The following is a 23,829-nucleotide window of genomic DNA, read 5'->3' as shown; positions in this document are numbered from 1 at the left end:
GCCAGCTCAGAATTTCTTAGGTATATCTAGTACAAGAAGTGCAAAAATTATATTTCATAATTCACCAAGCAGATGAGCAATTTCTAGAATTGAACAGTTCTGTTCAGTCCTTTACTCTTTATAAATTTATGAGTGGGTTTGTGGCCTGTCACTAATAGGTCTCTAAATTAATAAGCTGACGTGTATTGTAACACTCTCTAGGGCAAACTTCCTTCAAATTTAGATTTGAGTGACCTGCCTTATGTCATGCTGTGGATTCACCTTAGCAAAGGGTGGAATTTTCAGCCTGCTTTTTGTTCTGTGATAGTTTACAATAACTCAGCTTCTCATCCTGTGTCATCAGTTAATATTAAAAGCAGAAAAAATAATAATCATGGTCTTCCAGCACTGAACAAGAAGATAAATATCTCCTTTTAATGAGAATTTTGAATGACGGGAAGAGAGAATGAAGATATTTTTCTTTACAGAGTCTTTTAAAGAAGAGTGAAGGTCCCACCGTTTCATGATATGCAGGCCATGGTTTAAGTCCATAATCTCCATTGCTGCACAAATTCATGAGTCTTGGGCTTCCTTGTGTGCATACAGCGCTGTGTACCTGCTCACCGCCTCTGGCACTGTCAACCTGTCCATGCTCCAGCAGAAGGACAGGAGGTTACGTTTGCTATGGCAGAGCTGGGTCCAAAGGATGGTACTGTGGCTGCCCAGAGACTGAAGATGTTCTAGGCATGAGAGGCAGAAGCATGTCCTGCATTAAGGGGCTAGGCCAAACTATCTTTTTATACTATTCTCATATCTTCCTCCTTACCCAAGAAATTTCTACAAGCCTGTGGTCAAAGAAATGCCTAATCTCACTATGGTAACAAGCCACAAAGAACTGGGAATCATATTGCCAGCTCGTTGTATTAATGTGCTTTTTGCCTCCTAAAGAGCTTTGGTGATTCCTGGCTGCAAACAGGTAAGTCTCATACGCCTCACACCCCTACATGCACCCAGCTCATCTGTGTGAGGTGGTACACATTTGTCTTATCTGCACTGGAAGACTTATGTACTGTGGGTTTAACTGGGCCTGTGAAGGGAACAGCATGTGACTAGATATAGTCACAAAAGTATATCAGGCTATTAGTTATTTAAAAATGGTCAAAGAGATAAAAAATCAATTTGGGGGAGGAGGATTGTGAACAGAAATAATGGAGTAAGCACTGCAATACACCCATCTTCTCTGCATTTAACTGTTCCGTCCCCACATCCGTAGAAGGAAAGCATGCTTTAAATGAGACATTCAGCTGGCATCTCTGAAATCAGTGGTTTCACATCTGTGCATCAGCTAAGCACTGTGTTGCAGAGTTTTCATCATTGAAGACCAAATGAGTATGATCGCTGCATATTATACAGGAATTATTTAGTAGGCAGAGGCTAGCTGTCTTGCTAAACAGGAACCTATTACAGAGGGAATGCATTCATATACAGCAGTAAAGTGCCTGCAGTTCTGATTAAATAAAGAGAAAGGCAGAAACCCATGAAAATTAATATTTCTGTAAATCATAAAAGTAGGACCAAGCTTATTAACAATTTTTATAGGCATTGTATAACACAGAACAACTATATATGTGAGGAAGAGAGAGAAAGACAAAGAGACAGAGTGAGAGAGAGAAAACCAATGACGGAGAGATAGAAAGGGAGAAAAATGTTTAGGATGCAGAGATAGAAAAGGAGAAAAATGTTTTGGATGCATGCAGCAAAAAAGGTATTTTGAACAAGAATAAAAATAAAGATCAGAGTTCAAATTAGACTGCCATACAGTCTCTATACATGATCTGCTCATTATATATTTATTGTTTCTTGACTACTGAAAAATGATCACTATCACTGCTATTTTCATGTGACGTTAAAAAAGAAAAAAAAGGAAAAAGAATACATGTTATCTTCTGCATTATCTCCGTAGGCTGGGTTATATACTGCACATAGTTAAACACACAATGATGAAACATTCATATAGGCTGCTCTCATTTCCCAGCTTCTCATTTTTACTCAGAGCACCTAGATTTGCCAGAATCTCTCCCTCCTTTGGCAAGAAGGCAAGCAAGCAGTCATTTCAGAAACTGGTGCCAGTGCTACCTATGAGTCAGCGTGATGTATTTAATGCTCCATTTGTTAGAGGCTAAGTACATTACCCCTACAGTGCCCTAACCTCTAATGGCTCAGTGCCAGGGAGCCCAAGTCTGGTCCTGAACCTGTATTACTACTCCACATTTTACTGCAGTGTCAGTTGTCTCTAATACATACATTAGATCTAGGCATCACAGTGCATCATTTTAACATTAGATTCTGGTATTATGAAATATATCTTTTTCAGAGTATTTCTTATTTCCCTGTAATGCATCAAAAATGGGAATGAAAAATTAGATGTGAATTTGAAGTGCAAAAATTTTATGTTTTCATCATTTTGTACTAAAGCTGGAGTAAAAATATAGGTGTTTGTAATATGGTGCACGGATCTGACATATAGCTCTTGATGTTCAGGGTTAAATTTAAATCTACATTGCCTGGTTACCAATCTCCGCAGTTGCACCCAGGCAGGACTAGGAAAGATTGATGATTGTGATTGTGAGATTAATCCTGTAATGTTTACAAGACTTCTGAGCTGAAACCTGGTTGGTCATATCATGCTATCCAGAGAAGGCCGCTTGGCTTGCCAGGGTAATTTCTTCTGATGCAGTAAATAACTAGGCATAATGAAAATACTCTGATGTATTCTACTGCCTGATTGATGCTCTGCATGCGATATGGCAAAGCAGTGCACTTCCTATCACAAATTTACATATACAAACCAGCAGAAGAAGCATGATAATGTCAGCATCCTCCAGAAACCCTAGGATGCTACACAATTTTATAGCAGTTATGAATTACTGTTGACCTTTCTGGCCTCTTATACCAGTATGCTAGACTCTAGCATATTGAAAGTCATCAGTCTGAAGCAGTCATTCTTTACATAATTATGGCTATTTGTGTGTGGGAGGATAGTGTTTCTTTTATTGTTAAAAATTAGCATTAAAGAATATCATCGCTGAGATTGAATGGCCCATCTGTTTTTAGCATATATTTTAATAGAAACAGAGAAAAGTATAATTCAAATTCTGCAAACTATTTTTATAAGCCAAAAAATGCCAAAATGTGAACTTTTACAGTTCAGTACTTAATGAAAGAGCATGGCTTGTGTCCTGGTTTCCTGGTTTCAACACAGACCTTTTTATTATTATTATTTTTTTATTTTTTAAGCAGGCTAAAAGGTCTTAGCACTTAGCACTATCATTTAAACTAAATTTCTTGCTGGATTTTGCAAGTCTAAATTAACAGGAAATATTCAGTAGTCGTATAAAAGTCTTTCAAGTACAAATATAGATTAAATCTTTGAAATCATGTAGATGCATTAGTTAAAGGAGCTTCCATATTTCATACTAAATATTTGAATAATCAGGCTTTCAGAACATCACTAAAACACAGCTCCTTATTATCATTTGCATTTTAATGTCCTTAAAATTATTACACTAAGGGAAATGTTTTTGATACATTATAGCATTTCCTCTAAATGTGTGATTATGTTAATGGGTTTTCAATCAGGATCCTAGCCTGACACCATAGGAAAATTTATGCAAAGTTCATACCCTGTCAGGGCCTTTAATCAGGACCATTTATTAGACCCCTGCCTTCTTTGATGGTTGCTGCTCCCTTTATTAAATATACTGACTTGGCCATCTGAAGAAAAGGACAATAAAAGGTTACTGGGGATGAAAGCATGAATGCTATTTGCTCATGTTTCCTTTACAGACACTTCTTCAATAATTAAGGAAGGGCTTTCTTTGGCCTTTTAGGCTTTTGAAGTGCATATCAAACATAACACTTAGTTCTTGTTTTTATGGAATGTTTAATGCAGAGATTTAGGCTTAAGCACAAGTAAACTAACTTAGATGCTGCTAACAGAATTAATTTAAATAATTCTCACAAAAATCACTGCAGTCATGTATTTCTACTGACTAGCTGAGCTATATTGAAGTGAGGCAATTAAACTTACTGTAATTTAGAGAAATGCTGAAAACAATGGCCTCCCCCCTCTCCCCCCCCCCTTTTTTTTTTCCTTACACTATTTATTTTTCTAGCTTTTTCTGGTTAAACCTTAGCGTAGCAAAGTCATCACTGCATCTGATAAAACAGCTTTCAATGTGAGAACTGTTTCCAAGATCCCTCAATATATATGCTAGTTACTTTATAAAATTATTTAATACACTGCTTAAGGATTTATAGGAGGGTTGAAACTGGCATGAGTGACACTAATTTTTCCCCTGGATCGCATGCAGAGAAAAACACAACAAACAGCAGATCTAACTAAGTAGTATTGACAACCTGGGGTTTGGATACAAATTCAATATGAGAAAACAGACTCACTTCAATGAAATACAAATAAACAACGAATTCTGTTTTGACATGTCTAAATAGGTAGTAGGTGACTGAGAGGCTTGGGTCTCATAGGAAAGCCATTAGTGGAGCATTTGATAGGAAAACGTTTGATTTGAATGCAAGTTGCGTTTCCCCTCAGGGGGTGATCTGAGTGGTATACTGGGGATTCACAGGCGCCCTTTTCACTAGAAAATGCCTGCTGGGCTGTATCTTGATAAATGAAATTTGTAGGATCTCCTAATACTAACAAGTATATAACTATATCATCTATTTAGAAGGCATGCTAATTATATTGGTTCACTGATGTTCATTTTCTCATTCTGCAAAAATATATTAAAAAGTTTTAATAATGAGCACCTGGGTCAATTCTATGTCCAGACTGGAAAAAATAATAATACTTCATTAGTTTAATTATCAATATTTATTGCTCTGAAAAAAGGAATTCATTATTTTTCCCCACAAGCAATTGGTAAATATTCAGTGAAGTGATGGGAGTGCAGCAAGAAATTAGTTACATAAATGCCACTGACCTGATGTTGAATAGAGTCTAAAGCTAAGAAACTTTAAACTGAATAGTTCTCTGGCATCTTTTTTTTTTTTTTTTTTGCCAGAAATAGTATCCTAAATATTATCATGGCCATCATAAGTATTGATAAAATGAATAATCTCTAACAAGATATTCAAATGAAAATGAGTACATCATGGTTAGTATTTAGATATCTACACACCTTTGTGTCCATTTCTTAAATGCTAGGTATTTTTGAAACAAATTATTTGGTACCTAAATTGCACAGCTATAAAAGCAATATATTTGATAAAATGGAAAGATTTAACTATTTACTTTTTTCTCAAGTCAGAATCTTACAGAAAAATAATTTAGGGTGGTTTTTAATGCACTAGCTGTGACCCCCCCCATAGACCCTTTAAAATTCAAATAGTTTCAATTGCAAAGGAAGAATATTCAAAGAATACTGGGCTAAAAATAAATGAATAGGACACTGAAGAGTTAATGTTCAGAGATGAAGCTTGGAGTTAGGGATTGTTTATGACGCCAAAAATGTTGCTGAAGGTAATCTTAGTAAAATGACCCTTCAAAATTAGTATTACATTTAATTGCATGCATGTGTTTCTGATATATCTCATCAGTGTTAAGCATCATTTTATCTTTCTGTTTGTCCACACAAAGAAGCCAGCAGCCTGAATGATACTGGTAATGCCTGTTAGTTTGAAAGCAGAGAATGCACGGTATGCAGCTTAAAGCACATCAAAGGAAATGTAACAGGACCTCGGTATGTCTTCCTATTAGACAACACGTTGTTATTAGGCAGAAATACGATTTCTTGTATTTATGCAGTTTAGCAGATCAGAAGATGCCTTTCAGAATTAGTAATTAGTAAAAAAATCCCCTAAAAAACAACAAAATAAAACAACCAAAATATTTTCCCTTTTAGTGAGCTAGACAAATGAAAAAAGAAATGTTATACTTGCATGAATAAAGAAAGCAGGAGGATATTAATTCATGTAAGACACAGTTTGCTGGTTTATGTTGAAGTAAGCTATCATGATTAGCTAAATGGATCAGGTGTGAGGACATTAAAAGGGATAAGGTGCCTTCTGAACATATAAGAATATATAACATCATATAAATATATATCTGTATTTGTTCTATTTGCTCATGCGCATGCACACACATTCTGCATATGTTAGGCCTTTCTGAGAAAGAGGCAAACAATATAGATGAAAATCAGCATCTGCAAAAGGCAGCAATCCCATGATTCCTTCTGAGCCAATCACTTAACATATCATTCATAATGCTAGTCTGCTTTCATCATCCTCACCCTGTCACTGGCATCTTTCTTCATTTTCTTCTGCTTCTCAGTTCCAAGAAAGTGGAACCACTGTATCATTTACTGTCCACAACCTAAGCTGCTGATTTAAAGGCTGATTTTTTATTTTCCATAATGCCATATAACTATCCTTTCTGCTTTCTATAAAAGTTTAAGTTCAGGAAGATCTTGGGTAATTTTAACACTGAAAACTGTTCAGGGAGCTCAATTTTCTCATTTTCTCTCCCACATTTTTCCTTTTATTTTAAATTTTAGAATTACAAGCTTTTAAAGAATATGATATGCAGTTCCTCCTTCTTTTTTGTTTTTGTTTTTGTTTTTGTTTTTGTTTTGGTTTGTTTGTTTTTTTTTTTCTGGTTTCCAAGGTTATAAAACTTAAGCAGTAGCTTTTAGTTCTGCTCAAGAAAATTTCTAAATTAATAAAAAATTGCTGTCCATACTTTTTTCTTTAATGACAAGACACATTATATTTATTAAGCATATTCTCCAAATGTTGATATTTCTATTGCTTTTATTAATGATTCCTGGAAGCAAATATGTGCATTTTTTCCTGCTCTTTTCCCCCCCGTATTATTATTATTATTGTTACAGTGGACAGTGATGACTCTGTGTCTTAAAACCTAATCACTAGTGCCTATTAAATTTGGGTTTCATATGTTGCTGGAGGTAGAACTGATTATCATAGTGAATGAAATACTTGTTTGGCGTATTCCCAGAGGGCAAAAAGTCATTCTTCAAGGTGATGCATCTCATTTGAGGAATACATTAACAATTGAAGGCAGTTAAAAATACATGTGAACTCCCAGTGAGGCAAATCTGAGGTTGACCACATATATTTACTGACTGACTCTTGCCTCATTCAGGGGAGAAAACTGTGATATGGAAGGCTGGTTCCTGCAACATATGAGACCTTAATTTACAACTCTAATGTGGCAAGTAGATCATAGCTGCTTAGAAAATATTTAGGATTTAACGCTCTGTATGGGTTTAAGATGTCTTTTGTATCTTAGAAGGTTAAAGAAAAAGTATGAGAAAAGATAAGGCTCAACAGCATTAAAGGTCAAGTTTGTGATAGAAATTAGCTTCTTATTTCAAGGTTGTGTGATAAAATAAAGAATAAGACAGATGCATTTTCGAAACCATGCTGAGATCCACAGTGAAAAGTTTTATACAATAGAAAAGAGGAGACAGGCTACGTAAAGGCCAGCATTATTGCTATAAAATGCCAGGTTACAGAGTGATTGTATTAATTGCAGTAGCACCCTGAATAGATGGAGTGATACAGAGGATATCCTACACAATGATGAAACATATTACTGTAGCAAATGCTGTTTTTCCTCCAAATTAATTTTCAAAGCATGTGATATTTTAGTGGAAAATAAAGCAGAAATAGAAAGAAAGCCAGGGTACCAACATTTCTCAAGTAGACATGAGCACTAACCAAGTAATATATGAAATGTAAAGCAACATGATGTAATAAAACCCAAACCAAACCAAAAAATGCAGTATTTGAGCTTGTTTTGCCATCAAATTAAAAGTTATATTATACCATGTGGCTTTTTATTTATCTGGAAAAAAGTGATTTTTCAAAATATATAAATATTTACATTTTGATTCACAAAGAAGCATTGCCAAATTTTCAACCTGTCTTTTAGCAAATTGAGTCAGACAGACATGAAGTTTTGCAGAAGAGAAAATAGAGGTAGGTCACGCATTTCATCTCCAAATAGTATCTTCCTCCAATATCAAGAAAAGTAAATTTTACTTCAAAATACATTTATATAATAATGCATTTATATGTTTCACACCCTTAAAAAAGCACCATTGGAATGAGAACGTGTATTGAAAAACATGGGATAATAATTATATAACTGACATACATGTTGCTATAGAATAATGTTCCAAGACAAAAAGAAGACAAAATCCACTAGAGAGCTAATGTGCTCCCTCCGCCCCCCAAATGTTAACACCTAAATTCTGACTAGCATCATGACATCTCTGTACCACAACCCAAGCTGTCCTCAGTCACCAGGTACATTATAACTGAAAGCTCTTGAGATCAGCCCCTCAGTACCGTCAAGATATCACGACAATTTTACTGCACTCCATCAACCTGTGCTTTTCTTCAAACACAATTAGAACTGCTGTATGATACCAGGATATCAATTTTCCAAGGCAGCAGCTGAAGGCAGACTGCGAGGTGGTGAAACAGAGAAATAGGGTAAGGAGGAAAAGGGGCAGAATTTTATCAGGAAACACTGCTTTCATGAAAGAAATCATTTATGCAGTCCATAATCCAAATTGTTACACAAGAAATCCTTCACTGAGCCTAGAGATCTAACATTACATATAAAGCTAAATTGCATGGGCTTTGGAAGCTGGCAGCTATGTGAGACATATGGGGCCGGAAGCCCGAGGATTCTGCGCTGAGAATGATGAGTTAGGATTCACACAGGGAGCTGTCTGTAAGTTTGATTAGCCAGATGTGTGAAAAGGAACCTAACGCTTAGTCAGAAATTCCTGAAAGGGGCTGTTTAAAAATCAGATATAGTAGGAAGACAGCAAAAGTCCAGATGTTCCTTTGGGAAGAGTGAAAGCCTAAAAGCCTTGCTGAAAGCGAAGGGTAGGTCTGGTTAAAACTAACATCTTGTTGAGGAGTTGTGCATCCAATAAGCTATTTAATGAGGTCCTTAAATAAGGACTCATAGAATCCAGAGCCATTGCACAGAGGCACCTGTCACAGAGCCAGTCAGCTGTACTCCTAGCTGGAACGCAGTCACAGGTGCACATTTCTGAAGAGGATGTTTCATCTTGCCTTCAAGACTTCATAGGTAAATCTACCATGTATTTTGATGTTGGATTGCCCCACTCAATTTAATTTACAAAATAAGTAACTGACGAGCTTTAAACCCTTGGATTCTAAAAACCTGTCATTTCTTTCCCCAAAGCTCTTTTTAGACTCTCTTAATCTTTCTCTCTTTCTGGTTTTCTATGTCCTTGCTGAAGTATGGATGGGTATATATCCTACTCACCCTTTTTCTGTGCTATGTACAAAGTGAAATTGAGTTCAACGCTGCTACCACTGGTATAGGTTTTATTTTCATAACAAAGGAAAGTGGAGGCATGGAGGCAGGTCCTGCAGAAATAACAGGATCAGCAGTTGTCTCTAACTGACTCAGTATTGTGTTTCAACTCTGACTTACTGCTGTCCAGAATTATTGAATTCTCTAACCAGAGTCCTTTTCTTTTTCAATACATGATGCTTTATAGTGCTGTATTGAAAAGTACAAGCCCTACCCATTTTAAAAAGCCATTCAAATCACCCTGTGAATGGGAGGTGTGCTCATCATTTGCTACCCCACCAACATCTGTGTCATCTGTAAGATGTGATTCTGACATTTGCCTTTTTGGTTAAGAGGTTAGGTAACACTGGATCCAGATTTGAAATTCTGTGTCTGAATGAAAAAATCACTTTATTGTTTTCCAGCAAAACTAGCTAGTTTCTGTCATCTGTCTACAAGTCAAAATTGTATGTCCTGTTAATCACATAGGGCTCAATTTATTCTTAACCATAATATCTTTTAGTAATAAGTCAGTTGGTTGGAAGAAGTCCCTGTTGCCTGCAGAATTGAAGTCTCTAATCCTATTGAAAGGCTCAAACAAAAAAAACTTGATGACAATTCCTGTCTTTTGGAGAACAATTTGGCATTGACTATACTTCTGCCTGTTATAAATCAATTTCTAGCTACTTTGTGAGTAATGGCTTTTTAGTTAAATTTAGCACCATTCTGTCCCATTAGTAACTCTCTGGTTAAACTTCTGAACTCTATGAAATATATGGAAATCACTTACAGTCTTCGAGTCCCTTGGAATTTGCCCAGTTTTCTATTCCTTTACAGTTAACATTTATGGTTTAGAGAGATTCTGGTAGTTCCTGAGTGTGAGACATCTTGGCCAGTTAATTTAAAAATGTTAAAAACCTTTGCCACAGAGGGTAAAGTTCCAATTACAGCAGCATCACATGGGATAGGTGCATCTCTGTTTTGTTTCAAATAAATAGCTAAAATATCTGCTGAACATTCCTGTCTTTATACATCAGCATGTGTCCAACAAACCTGACAGGGAACCTACAGATGTTACCAATAAGATTTTTAAGGCATTCTTACTTTTTTAATTTTAATGGAAATTGATATTGCATTGAAATATCCCTTGGCTTTCTTTCAGTAAAGCTCTCCTATAGGTTTTAATGAGCAGCTTTTATCCACTTTCATTTGCTTTCCCATTTTTCCTTCTATCATATACTGTTATTTGTGCTATTGTCATGTTTATAGAAGTTTAAAGTCAAGAAATCCAATCTGACATTTTTTTTTCTTAAATTCTAATTCATTGATATATATCCGGATATCCTTGATAAATTTTTCCTTTTTAATACTTGCAAATTTGGGAAAATCAGCTGCTTTAATGTAACAGTAGTTATAACAGTCACCAACACTTCTGTATTTGCTTTTTGAAAAATCTGAAGTAAGAAATTTAATTTGTTTATCAAAAAGATCATAGTATTATAGAATATCTTGAGTTGGAGGGGCCCCATAATGATAATGATGTTCCTAGCAGGTGGAGGTTTGCCTTCAGATGCCTGATACTCTCTTATCCATCTTTGGTGAAACATTCTCTTTGTTATAGCTAGAAACTCAGATAGTTTCAAAATTAGTTACATGAAGCTACATTCTAAAGAAACAATTTTTCCTATGCTTGAATGCTTATGGCACCTTTGATGCTGCTTCCTGGTTTGAACAGGTATTTTGCAGATGCCCACCTCTAACACCATCAAAACTTTGTAGCAGGCACAACTTAAATCCATAAATACCAAAGGCTTTGTGATTTTGAGTAATATCTGCCCAAACAAATCTTTGACACAGCTTGCTACCTTGTGTATTCTGCTACATTCTATCCTTGCAAAATTGGTTTAATGCTTAGCTTTAATTTTATATGCAAATGAAAAGTCCTAACAAGTTTATGTAACCCACTTCATGTTTCTTCTTATGCATTATTATCTTAACTTGTTAATAAATACTCAGTAACAATATCTCTGAGTTTGGATTTATTATATATAAGATAAGTTCCTGGACATGCATGTTTTATATCAACAGTGGCCTCTAATTTTGGAAGCCTTCTACTTGTGATCAAAAGGAAAGTTTTGTGGAATCTGTCAAAACCATTTCTTGGTAGTGAGCTATTATTTCTTAGTTTTAAGTTATGCTAAACAATTATATTTAATTTGTAGAACACTTAAAATAAGTTTAATAATCAAACATTTATCCATTCTTCCTTTTAAACTACATCCTACCAAAGAGAGAGTACCTTTCTGCTTATCTATCACCCTGGTGTCCCTCTTACATTATCCTCTCTGTTCCTCACCTGTTTTTCTGTGGTCATCTTCCCAGGGAGAACCATAGGAAGGAAAACCAACAACTTCATCACCATCTCTGCTGAAGGCAGATTTTTTCAGCAAACTTGTAACTGAAGACATTGTTCTCAAGTATAAATACACCTTGCATCTACAAATTGATTTGGGGGCTACTCCTTCACTTTCCTTGGATACTGGGGAAAAATCAAAGGCTTTCTTCCAAAATATCTGTATTTTGTTTGTCACTTCAAAAATGTAATCCCTACTGCTACAATGAAGTTTTCTATGACTATTCTTTTCTAAGTTCCAAATGCTGAAGTACTTGTGTTTGTGTGGGTGCCTGTGCACAGGTTGCATGCTTTTACAGATGACAGTTTCCCATGTCATAAACATTCCTGTCCCACAATACCTGATCAATGACTGTCCCAAAAAGAGACACTCCTGCCAACTTCTTCAAAGCTGCCTCGTATTCAGAGAGCGCTCGCCCTTCTAGCTGATTTCCCTAGTGTAGTTTGTATCATTCTGCAATAATGTTTGTTCTAAGAACAGTATATCTCCTCAAAACATCAAGCTTTTATACCAGTTTTTTGTGGTGTCTGTCAATACTCAGTCAACTTTTCTCCTAACTTGGGTTACAGACACTACCTTATGTTTTTCTTCAGTAGAAATTCATGAGAAAACAAGCCTTGATGTTTTTTATTTTTACCAAATAAAGCTATTTTCATTGTTTGCCTTTCAGACAGGTTGACTTTTCCTTTTGTATACTGTCCTGATGTGATTCTTTGGGGGGGCAAAAAAACCCCTGAAGAGCTGTTAACTGATTCAGACTGGTACTGGATTCTTGACCAAGTATTCCCTTTTGTATTTGGAGAGGAATCTTAAAACTCCCACTGAGTGCTCCTTAGCAAAATGATAACTTAATAGACAGTCCTTCCTAGGAGAGATCCAACATAATTCAAGCAAAGGAAAACAGTTGTGGACACAGGTCTGTAACCACAGTCTGACTTAATTAGAGGTACCACAAGTTACAGCAAATCTTCATTTCTATATATGTAGTGTTCTCAATAACTCAAGCACTGGCAGTAGCACAGACACAAATTTTACTTTATATGGTCCTGCAGTTCCACGAATGATTCCTTAATCCGAACTCTCTAATCATATATCTCCCTAGAAATGCAAATTTCTTTTATAACTGTAGAATCCTAAGGAACACTCACCCAGCCCCCTTCACCCTTTCCCTTCTTTTCTAGGCACTGCTGCCTTTCTTAGCCAAATTCTGCACACAGGCTTCTAGGGATTTTAGGACCAAGATTAATTAATTTCATTTGATTGTTTTGAAATCCATTGTCAGTTCACATATTGTGCTTCTGATACAAAAATGCTAGAGAAAATCTGAAGATACTGCAAACCACCTGCATACAAGTTAACGACACTCTGATTTTGGAGCTCAAGTTCAAATGTCTTGGCCATACTTGTGACGCACCATTTAAAAATACCATCTCAGTAGTGGGGTGACAAGAACTGGTTCTATGTAAAAAGGCTAGAAAGCCTTATTCAGATTGAAGATATCAGAATGACTTTCTCTATTCCACCCATCAAATTCTCTCCAGTGGTGTTGGACAAAACTCAAAATTTCACATGCAGAAGTTACAATTATTCTACATATAAAGATAATACTGCATAAGCATCATACTCTGTGATTTTAAAAATCCTGTTGCACAAGCCCACGCACTCTTATCATATTCATACTTAGGGCATCATAGGTTATCTTCTTAGGTGAATAAGCTGCCCTAAAGCCTTAGGATGATGAACACCTACTTTTATCCTTTGAAAATTGTAAATAGAGACAAAGTTTACTTATGTAGAGTATGAATATCAGGGTCACATCTGAAGTATGTCTGAACACATATTTTTTCCTATAAGGGAACCTTCTTTAGCACTACACCTACTCTTTCATTATCCCATGCAGTCTGAGTAATTCTTTTTCATCTTTGTCTTACTCTTGTATCCATTTAGAAGCCAAACAGATCAAGAGACAGCTGAAAGAATTCTGCCAAATGTGGAGAAAGAGTAAGTTTCTCAGTAACACAAGAGATGGCAACTTTACCTAGGAAAAGATGCAATCCCAGGCCACAACATTTCTGGTGAAACAGCCCTAATAATTTTTTATGAACAGAGCTTTTTTATTTGATAGTAATAAAAAAACCAATTAGAAATAAAATCTTGGTTGTCTCACAGACTAGAGGTGACAGGCTAGATAGGTAATATTTATACAACACATGGGCAAGCACTGACACTGTTTCATAAGGCAGGCATTCTGGGTATTTTACAATAGACCTATTATTTGCAAAATAATTTGCAATTTTAAATTATATGTTCCTATTTATAATATTTTTTTTGTGCATGCAGTGGCAAAATTTCAATAACCAACCCACTGTAAAACTTCTAAGTGTAAAAAGAAATATTACTCTTTGTATAGATTCAATAAATAGACTAGCTTTTCTTTCCACTGTTGAATATTGTGATTAATGCTAAAGTATTCTTGGTAATCATGAAGGTAAAAAAATCTGAAGCTGTGCAGCACTGCAAATTACTTAAGAATAACTCAACTTGAGTAAATTATCCATATGTTACTTTCAAATGGCAAAGATATCCAAATCATCTACAACGCTGACATCTTTAATGAGTCAAGGTTATTTTAGCATTTAGCTTACATGTGAAAATCAATAGATAAGCTTTCTCTTTAGCTTTCAGTCAAGTTCAGACATGTTAGAAGCTGGGGGAACTTAAAGTTTATTTGTGGTTCTATCATACGCGATAAAAATCTGAAGTGGGTTATTCTGATTTTACCTTTGCTTGACCTCAAAGTTTTACTAGTTTGAGGTTTTAGGATGTCAAATATCTGTCACATCCGACCTTCTGTTGTCAAACAGTTTTTCAAGATATTGTACATAAACTTGTCGTTTTAGGTGACTAGTAACACATTTTCCAAGTCTTATCATATGAATGAAATGCAGATTTTTTGATTTATCTGATATAGCTGTGCAAGTCCATATTTGGAACAGGGACACAGAATTCATAGTTTAAATACATTATACCTACATCTTTTCTTTCCTTGCTCAGTGAAAGGAGATACTATATTCTCCTTTCAAGACCTATAGATAGAGCACATCATTCACCATTGGTAATGCTGCTTTAGTGTATCCCACGGGCGAGGAATTGCCACTGGCTGTCCTGCCCTGAATCTTCACAGCTTAGCTGTGAGAAGTATCTTCCACAGGCTGGGGGAAAACCTTGGCTTCTGAAAACAGTGGAGTACACTAATGACTCTTCATAAAAACATTTTTCTTGGAAAGTCCAGAATTATAAGTAAGCGCATCTTTGCAAGAATTCAACTTATACTTCTAGTTGCTGTAGATGTATTGTTACAGACAAATCGTATATTTGTGACCAACAACTACCGGACTACTGGTATATACTTTTTATATATATCAGTATATATTTTTAATCAAACTTTAATCACACAGTTCAGACTGAGCTGCTTGAAAATGTAGGGAAAAGAAAGCAGGAACAGACTTTGTCAGCTGATGCATTCTAAATTGTACATTTGGTGTCTAGTCTGTACACGACACACACAGACTACAGTTGTGCTACTGTTTGATGCCCCTCACTCATTCACAGATAGCCGCTATTCAGTCTTAAATATTCTTGTTTTTTCAGGTTGTTTTTTTTTTTTTTTTTTGTTTTCACTTTTCCTGTATCAGCTAGGCAGTAGCAATAGAACTGAAATGATGCCCTTTCTATGGCTTCTTCCTTTCACCAGCTTATTACTTAATTTCTCTGTACATGCTTTTGAGCTTTTTTTCATTACAATGTCTATCAGAGCATTCACATCTGTCCTCTGGGATTTTTTGGTCTTAGTCTATATCACCATAAGTGACATCCTTTTCAGACACTTCAGGACATCTAAAACTTTCAGCATTTCTAAAACTTTTTGTTTGTCCTTGCCCTTATTTTATTCTTTATTACTGTATTTTGATTTCCTTTCCTTTCAACCAGCTAATATAATTTGTTTGACTGATTTAGTGTTTTTGCTCTATTCTGACCAAAGACACAATTAATAGCATGAGAGTGGTCAGTGTTTATGTCTTCAGACATTCAAAATTATGATATGTGGCTTACATACATGAATTGAGGTAGGAAGAGTTTGCTTAATAAGGCTGAAGCAGTCAGAAGGCCAGGGAGGAAATGTTCTGGGCTCCTCAATGCAAGAGAGACATGAGGCTCCTGGAGAGAGTTCAGAGGATGACAAAGATCACTGTGGGACTGGAGCACCTCCATTACAAGGCCATGGTGAGGAAATTAAGCTGAGAGAGACCTCACTGATGACTATAAATACCTGAATGGAGTATTACAAACTGGGTGGTATCAGGAGTTTTTCAGTGGTGCCAAGCAATATGACAAGAGGCAATCAGCAGAAAGTGATGTACAGGAAATTCCACCTGAATGTGACAGAGAACTTTTACTGTGCAAGTGACTGTGCACTGGAACAGGTTGTCCAGAGAGGTTGTGGAGTCCCCCTCCCTGGAGATATTCAAGAACCATCTGGACACAATCCTGTGCCATGTGCTCTAGGATGATCCTGCTTGAGCAGGGAGGTTGGACCAGATGACCCACTGTGATCTCTTCTAACTTTCCCAATTACAGATTCTGTGATTCTGTGAACATGCTTGGTTTATTATTAAATGTAGCAGGGTTTTTTTTGTACATTTACCTTTAGAGAGGTAAAATAGCAAAAGAAGCTCAGATAGTACCTGCAAAGGAGAGACAGATTCAGGTGCTTGTCTCCTTTGGGTGTTTCTCTGCTCAGCAGTAACACAAAAAGCATGGTTCAGTGGCACTTCCCCCAGCAGAAATGTAAAATGTGTGTATGCTATCCTTAGAATGCAATGATCAAAGCTGCTGATATCAACTCAAATGAGTGTAAAACAGAGACAGATTTCCATTTCCAGTGCCTCTGCCTGCGTGATATTGTCTCTTTGTCTTTCTTTAACCATCTAAAACCAATATGGTTTGAAAAATACCTTTATCTATACAGAAAAGGGGAACAGTGTAATATTTATGGGAAGAATTTCCATCCAGTTTATATAGCCTATCACTGGGTTGTGGAGTATAAGATTGTTATCTTCACACAGAGATATATTTTAATAATTATCTTTGGTGTCTTTAGATGAAGAATGACAAAAACTAGTCAACTGTCCCAATATTAATGTTAAAAATAATACAGGCTATAAGATACAATGTGACAGGATTGCAGGAATATTCCACAGTGATGGCAAAATTTGTGGTATCTCTGACAGAAATGGTATTAAAGAAAGCCCATTGTGAATCTGTCACATTGTAGATAAAATGATTAATTATACAGGCACAAATATTTACTCAGTCAGTGTTTTTAAACTGTTCCATTATGGTAACAGTAGCTATATGAACTTTGAATGCATTACTTGGAAAACAGACTTTGCCTTCAAGCCTGGAAAATGAATTGGCCTGGCTCACTCATGTACCTCAGTTTTGGCTGTGAGGTATCATGTATCTGAGAAGCAGCAAGTGCTGACTCATATCAACTCTTGCTCACATTTGGACCTTGCTACCCCTAGTCAGACACCAAGTGACTACCCATCTAGTGGGAGGCACCAGTGCCCCTTAGCTGAGTACTTGGTGCCAGTGAAACACACTGAGGAAGTGGACAGGAGGAGGAAAAAAGCCCTGAACCATTCAAAAAGCCAGCCGAATTATCATTTAACAGGTAGTAATAAGTGGTGCCAAGACAAGCACCTCTTCCCTTGCAGTGTCATGGGACATGAGTCTCCATGGAGAAGGAGCAGCCCACAGCATGAGCTCCCAGGTGAGTGCTCTGGGACAAGGCAGGTAACACTCCCACTCATATGAATTGCCTGCTGCTTGCTTCCCAAGGCATGCACTTGTATTTGGGTTTCTGCCTTGTCTGGAAGGCTGTGCAGTTAATTGCTACTTACTTTGTGAGACCAGAGCCCAGTTGTACAAGGACTCTTCCCCTCCCTCCTGGTTGCAGCAGGCATCAGTCTCAGCTTGCTGGAAGCCCTGTAAACTCACGCTTCCCAAGGATGGGAACAGATCTCGGCAGTTGCAGTGCAGTTAGAAGAAGCTCCCTCCCCACCTTGTCTGCACTGCACACCTTGTGCCTGGGAGCACCAGGGTCTGGGCTGAGTGCACCACATCTGGGACTTTGTGTTTGACAATGTCAGTGTCAGGAAAGGGCTCTGACAAGGATTTAACCGTGTAGACAGTGTGAAACATGATAGTGTTCCTTGTTCTTATTTACTGGTGGATTTCTTTGGCTTATTCTGTTGACAGGTTGGTTGGTTTGTGGTCATAGGAAAGTGTGGGAGTTCAGCCATGTTTTCAGAGGTGACTGTTAAGTATCTGGATTTGTCCATAATCTATATTTCTGTAGCAACTTAATAGTGGCCAGTAAAATCAACTTGATTTTGTTGGAAGCTGAAGCAGGAATAGTGAAAGTATTAGAAAAAGAGAAAATTTGGAGTATTTCCTCTAAAGATTTTTGTAGAATTTGTCTTTGTAGAAATCATTCCATGTTCCTTTGCAATACATCAGGCAAACTTTCTCACTATGGACAATGTTGAAAGTGCTCACAGGTACACTGTAAATGCTATATTCGGTCTTTTGTGTTTTATTCTTCTTTTTTCTTGGTATTTTTCTTTCTGTCTTTATTTTTTAGGTCTATTTTCTTTTAATTTATATTTTAGTTTTATTGATTTTTATTTTTCTTTTCTTTTCTTTTATTTTTTATTTTTATTTTTATTTTTATTTTATTTTTATTTTTATTTTTATTTTTATTTTTATTTTTAGTTTTAGTTTTAGTTTTAGTTTTAGTTTTAGTTTTAGTTTTAGTTTTTAATTTTTATTTTTATTATTATTATTATTTTTACTTTTATTTTTAATTTATTTTTATTTTTATTTTAGTTTAGTTTTACTTTATTTTTTTCTTTTTCTTTTTCTTTTTCTTTTTCTTTTTCTTTTTCTTTTTCTTTTTCTTTTTCTTTTTCTTTTTTCTAAGAAACATTTCTTAACTCCTTAAATTGTTTTTTGTGTTTAAAATAATTAAACTCCTTTTTCGCAGCTCTGCTTATATCCTCAATATATACATTTTGATATTTTCACAGAAAAATATTAAGAGTTCTGTAGCTCTTACTTTTTAAATAGCTCACAGCTTGACAAACAGTAAAGGCTCATTGAGAGAGCTCAGAGAGGAAGAATTAAAACTTTAAGGAATTAAATAACTTTTCAAAGACTAAGATAAAAATTTCTAAAATATGGGAGAGATGGGAGTTAATAAACCAGATCTTGCCAGTCGCAGTCTTGTACCTTCCTCCCATCCCTGTGAGATCTGGTTTTAATCCCAGTCTCTGCATCAGAATTCCAGTGGGAATGAGATCTTTCTGTGAGTCAGAGCTAAAGATGTATTCCAGCAGCATGCTGTGCTAAGTTGTGGTCAGCCAATCGAATATCAAAGGGATTAAGTCTGTGAATCATTTAACGGGAAATTTCTCCTGCCTCAGTAGCATTGATGTTTTAAGGTGTGAAATTCAAGAGAGGCTTAGTTCTCCTTTGGTCAGACAACCGCTCTGCAGCCTGTGTTATCAAGAGGCAGTCAAGAAGATCCCCTTGGGTCATGTGGCTGGTATACATTTTTGTATTACCATAGTAGGCTAGTTTTAACCTGCAGGATGTAATCCTATTTACCTCACATGTGGTCTGTGCCCAAGGAGCATGTGCTCCACTTATATATATATTATTTGCATTACCAGAGTCCCTGGCAGCCGAGACCATAGACCAGGACACTATTTTGCTTAGTACTGCATATACTGTATAAACATACAAAAAAACAATGCCCTCCCCTTCACTCAAGGGTTTTATAAAAAAACATAACAGATAAGGATAACAAAAGGAGGGGTGGGGATCAGAATTTTTCAGCAGACTATAACCTTAGGATACTTGCAGCCTGTTGTCAATGTGTCCGTTTGTATTGCTGGAGATTTTGAAAGACAACTTTCAAGGGCGCTTTAGAGGCATTTACTCATGGCTAGGGGAAGAATCTCCCAGGTAGTGGGAATAGATGGAAGAGAAGATAGCAGAAAATGTAACAAATAGGCAGTAAGTACCATGGGCAAATGGTACATAGAAGTAAATCTCTCATTATGCAACAGAGGTCAGGTAGGAAAAGGGTAGTTCAGAGAAAAAATTTTGAGACCAATAACAGCTAATATTTAATTGAAATATAGAAAGGGGGATCGATATTGTTAAGATGTCATCCAGCATCTTTGCTTACAAGTGAGACAAGACTATGTTGTTGGGGTTTGAGAAAAACAGCAAAATAAGGCTTGGAGAAGGTTTCTATGTTGTTTTTCACTGTTGATGCTGGGTGTCTGTGTGTGTTTGAGTGATTTTGGTTTTGGTTTTGGAGGGGTCTTGGGGAGCTAAAAATTAATGTTTTAGAGGTTAATCTAAAAACATAGTGGGAAAAAAATCTAAAGCAAATGGAATTGGTGAAGGTGGCTGGATTATGGGCATGAGTGGCAGGCAAGGTGGTGACCTTGCTCAGATTCACCAAGAGAGAGAAAGCAACAGGAGACATGTCTGATGGAATTATCAAATACGTTTTTATAGCCAGTTTATGCTTGAGAAGCACCAGAGTTAGAACAAAAGACTAAGTATGGGCAAAGGAATACAGGTCTGCAAATTAATAATGTCTATGCATTACCAGCAAGAAAATTGCTGTTTCAATGCAATTTTTTTAAAGAAACTGCCAAAAAATACAGAAGGAAGAATGTTTAAATATAGGTTCTATATTGAGCTGAAGTAGGAGCTGGTAAGAGATAGTTTCAAATATTAAAATGATGTCTGGCAATGTTCAGGTCTGCTTTCCTATGTCAGTAATAGCAATTTTCCTTATGAGTTTCACAGTATAGCAATGAGGCAAATGGATCTATATCTAGGAGATATATTTTCACAAAGCAGGAACTTCAGCACCAACATTTATTGTAATTCACAAAATACCAATTGAAATGTTAACAGCTGCCAGTTTTAAATCCAAAAATACCCACATCAGTGCCTGTAACCCATGAATAAGAAGTATTGTTTATTTTTTTTAGCTAAGGTGATAATTTTCAGCCACTGGTCATTCTGAATGTACAGTGTTTCATAACCATAGCCCCTCTGGAGTATCCAAGGTGAAATAAAAGCAAATGTTGGAAATCCTCCAGTTCTTATGAAATGGAACAGATTTTTTCTCTCATCAGTTGTATTTATTACACAGCTCAAGAATAAGCCTGGGTTTTTTATCTTTCATCAATTAAAACATAAAGCAGTGTTAAAAATATTCTCAGCCAAGCATAAGGTACATAACTTTGTGAAAGGGATCTGTCAGTTCTTGAATAGCTGCTGTTTCTCCTGCCTTTGTCATGATGTAGTTAAATAGATGTTTGCTTTTTTCTCTTCATGTTAGTGATTTTCTAAGGGGCTGTATCTTCATAGTGTTTCTGTAGGTTGGCTGGAATAGCAGATCCTTACTGCATGTACAGTAAGTTTTGAACCTGGTTATAGAGACATATAAAAGTGAACCCTGCTAGGAACTCCACTTCTCATGCTGAGGTTTAAACACTGGAATTGGGTTCCCAGTGGATTTTCACTTTCACAAGTACTTAATGCAGCTTTAGGTGTCCCTAGGGCAATCTGAACTGGCCACTGAATATCCTTTTTAAGGGGAGTGAACAATGGCTTAGTTCCACCTCTCTTGAAATACAGGATTCATGTTTTCCTCTCTTAAAATTTAGTGTTCCTGGAGGCAGTCAGTAGCATTAGAGAATGAGACTGTATTTATCTATCCCAAGGCTAGGTACAATGTAGGTAAGGGCAATCCAAGCTTCCCTGTGGTGCTCTGTCAAAGCTTTTTAACCCTAAGCTGAAAGGATAACCACTCTAGAGTATGATTACAATTGAGACTCCAGGTGTATTAAAAAGTTGGGCCTTTAAGATTGGCAAAAGCTTTTGATTACAGAAAATTCTGTGTTACTTTTTCTGATGTGCATCTCTGTACTGGGGGCTGCACTGAGAAAACCAAGCAGATTTCACCTTGAACTGATTCTCACACTGAAACTCAGATCTCTGGAGATTTTTTTTTTAAGAAGAACAGTGATTTTATTTTTCATGAAAAAATGAGATAAAACATACTTTCTAGGAAAAAAACCCCAAACCCAAACAAACACAAAACCCCCAGTTCAAGTAAACAATTTCTAAAAGAATTGAAAGCAAACAATAAGTAAGATAAGAATAAAAACAGGAAAAAAATAAAAGTACTGAAAAAATATTGCTCTTTCAAAATTAAAAAATATAAGCTTTAGTGGTAATTTAAGGATTCTGATGAATACATTAATGCTTTACATGACTTGAAGGTAATAGACACCTCTGTTCTATTGAGTGTCCTCGACTCCTATTGACCTCAGGAGGAGCTGAAGGCATTCAGCACTTTGCTTGATCTGAATATGAACAAAGAGGCAAGCAAAAGGAACAACAACAAATTATTATTAGCTTGATAATATTCAATTATTTTTAGTAAACTAAATAGTATTTTTTTTAAAAGCAGCAAAAAATCTGCTTGTCTACAGGTTGCTGTATTTCATTAAATATTCAAAAGCATTTCAATATTTAAGCAAAATCCATAGGCTAATTTCATTATTGTCACAGCCAGAATATTATATTACCTGAAAAGTGCTCAATAAGATTGATTTTTGTTGCTCTGTAAAATATAGTCTCCACTGACCACTTGCCAGGTTGGGTTACAAGAGTCTTTCAAACCACAAACTGTGCTGTGGTCTTTACAATGCATTGCCTGGAATTCTCAGACTGTGCTTTGAAACCCTACAAAATATCAATGACCACCTTACATCTAATCACTAACCAGGCAGAGCTCTTTACTGAAGATCTTTTGAAGTACCTATTAGTGTAAATCAAAGTTTTAGCGTGTTCTTATCTTTTTTTCCTTGCTTGCCTAGAATATTCAAAAATGATTTGTACACTTAGGCTACCTACTTAAAAGAAAAGACAATAAACCTTTAAATGTTATAATTTAAACTCTTCCGCATTCTTTTGTGAACCCCATCAATCCCATTCATAATTAATGAAATGCAGGATGATTCCTGGATGAAATAAGTTTTCGTTCTCATTGCTAATCAATATTTCTGACCATATCTGTTTCATTATTGACAACATCTAGCCACATTTACTCTTATAATTAAGTTATAGTTCAACTTCTAACTTTTCCTGAGTGTTTGAAATGGCCGTATGGTGTTCTTAATTTCAGTTGCTGTTTCATCTCTCTCAGTAGGTGCCTATTTTATTGTTAAAGGTCATACTCATTTGTCTGCTCCAACAAAGGCAGCCCTTAAAGTTGGCTGTGGTTTTGACAGACACTGGGCCCTATAAGTGATAGTCTTAAGGACAGACCTGGCACTGGGAGACAGTCACCACAGCAAGGGAAATAACAGATAACAAATCATGCCACTATTTTTCCTCCTGGCGTGATTGACGACATCACAGCAGGTGTAACTTTTCAGTGTCTCCAGATTAAAAACCCCTCAAACAAATGAGTTCTTAAAATACTGTCCGGGGGCGTCAAAAGGTTGCTGCTGAACTCAAATGCATTTTTAAAAACAGTCTCTGTATTCTTTAAAAGTAAAGTGCATAATTTAAGAGTAGTGAGTGCAATTATCTAATGTTGAAATATCTTTCTGCTATGATAGCACAAAGTTCCCTTAAAAATGGAGGAGATATTGTACTAGATGGGTAAATATTAATCTTATAAATACACCCAGAGGAAGCAGCATTTTCAGTGAGTAATAAGACACTTGTCAATATGTAATACAAATTTTTCTGTACTACAGACAGCAGAAAAACTCTTTTGGGTGGTCTTTTATTAAATTCCACCAGAGGGGGAGAAAAAAAAAGGAAAAAAATGAATGTTGTGCCTTCGAGAGTAGCAGTGCTTGCACGGGTTTTATGAAAATG

General features: G+C 36.1%; 1 long non-coding RNA gene across 1 annotated transcript in view; it reads left to right on the top strand.

The window, feature by feature from the left end:
• Positions 1 to 600: 600 nt before the first annotated feature.
• The window catches only part of LOC113459530 (uncharacterized), a 54,350-nt gene continuing 31,121 nt past the window's right edge, over positions 601 to 23,829 (top strand). Inside the window, exon 1 of the long non-coding RNA XR_012582906.1 lies at positions 601 to 955. This is a non-coding gene — a long non-coding RNA (uncharacterized LOC113459530). The remainder of the gene's footprint in view (positions 956 to 23,829) is intronic.

The sequence above is a fragment of the Zonotrichia albicollis genome, chromosome 1 (assembly GCF_047830755.1).
Source record: "Zonotrichia albicollis isolate bZonAlb1 chromosome 1, bZonAlb1.hap1, whole genome shotgun sequence".
Lineage (NCBI taxonomy): Eukaryota > Metazoa > Chordata > Aves > Passeriformes > Passerellidae > Zonotrichia > Zonotrichia albicollis.
The sequence above is the reverse complement of the archived record's forward strand: the minus strand, read 5'-3'. Positions and strand labels throughout refer to the sequence as shown.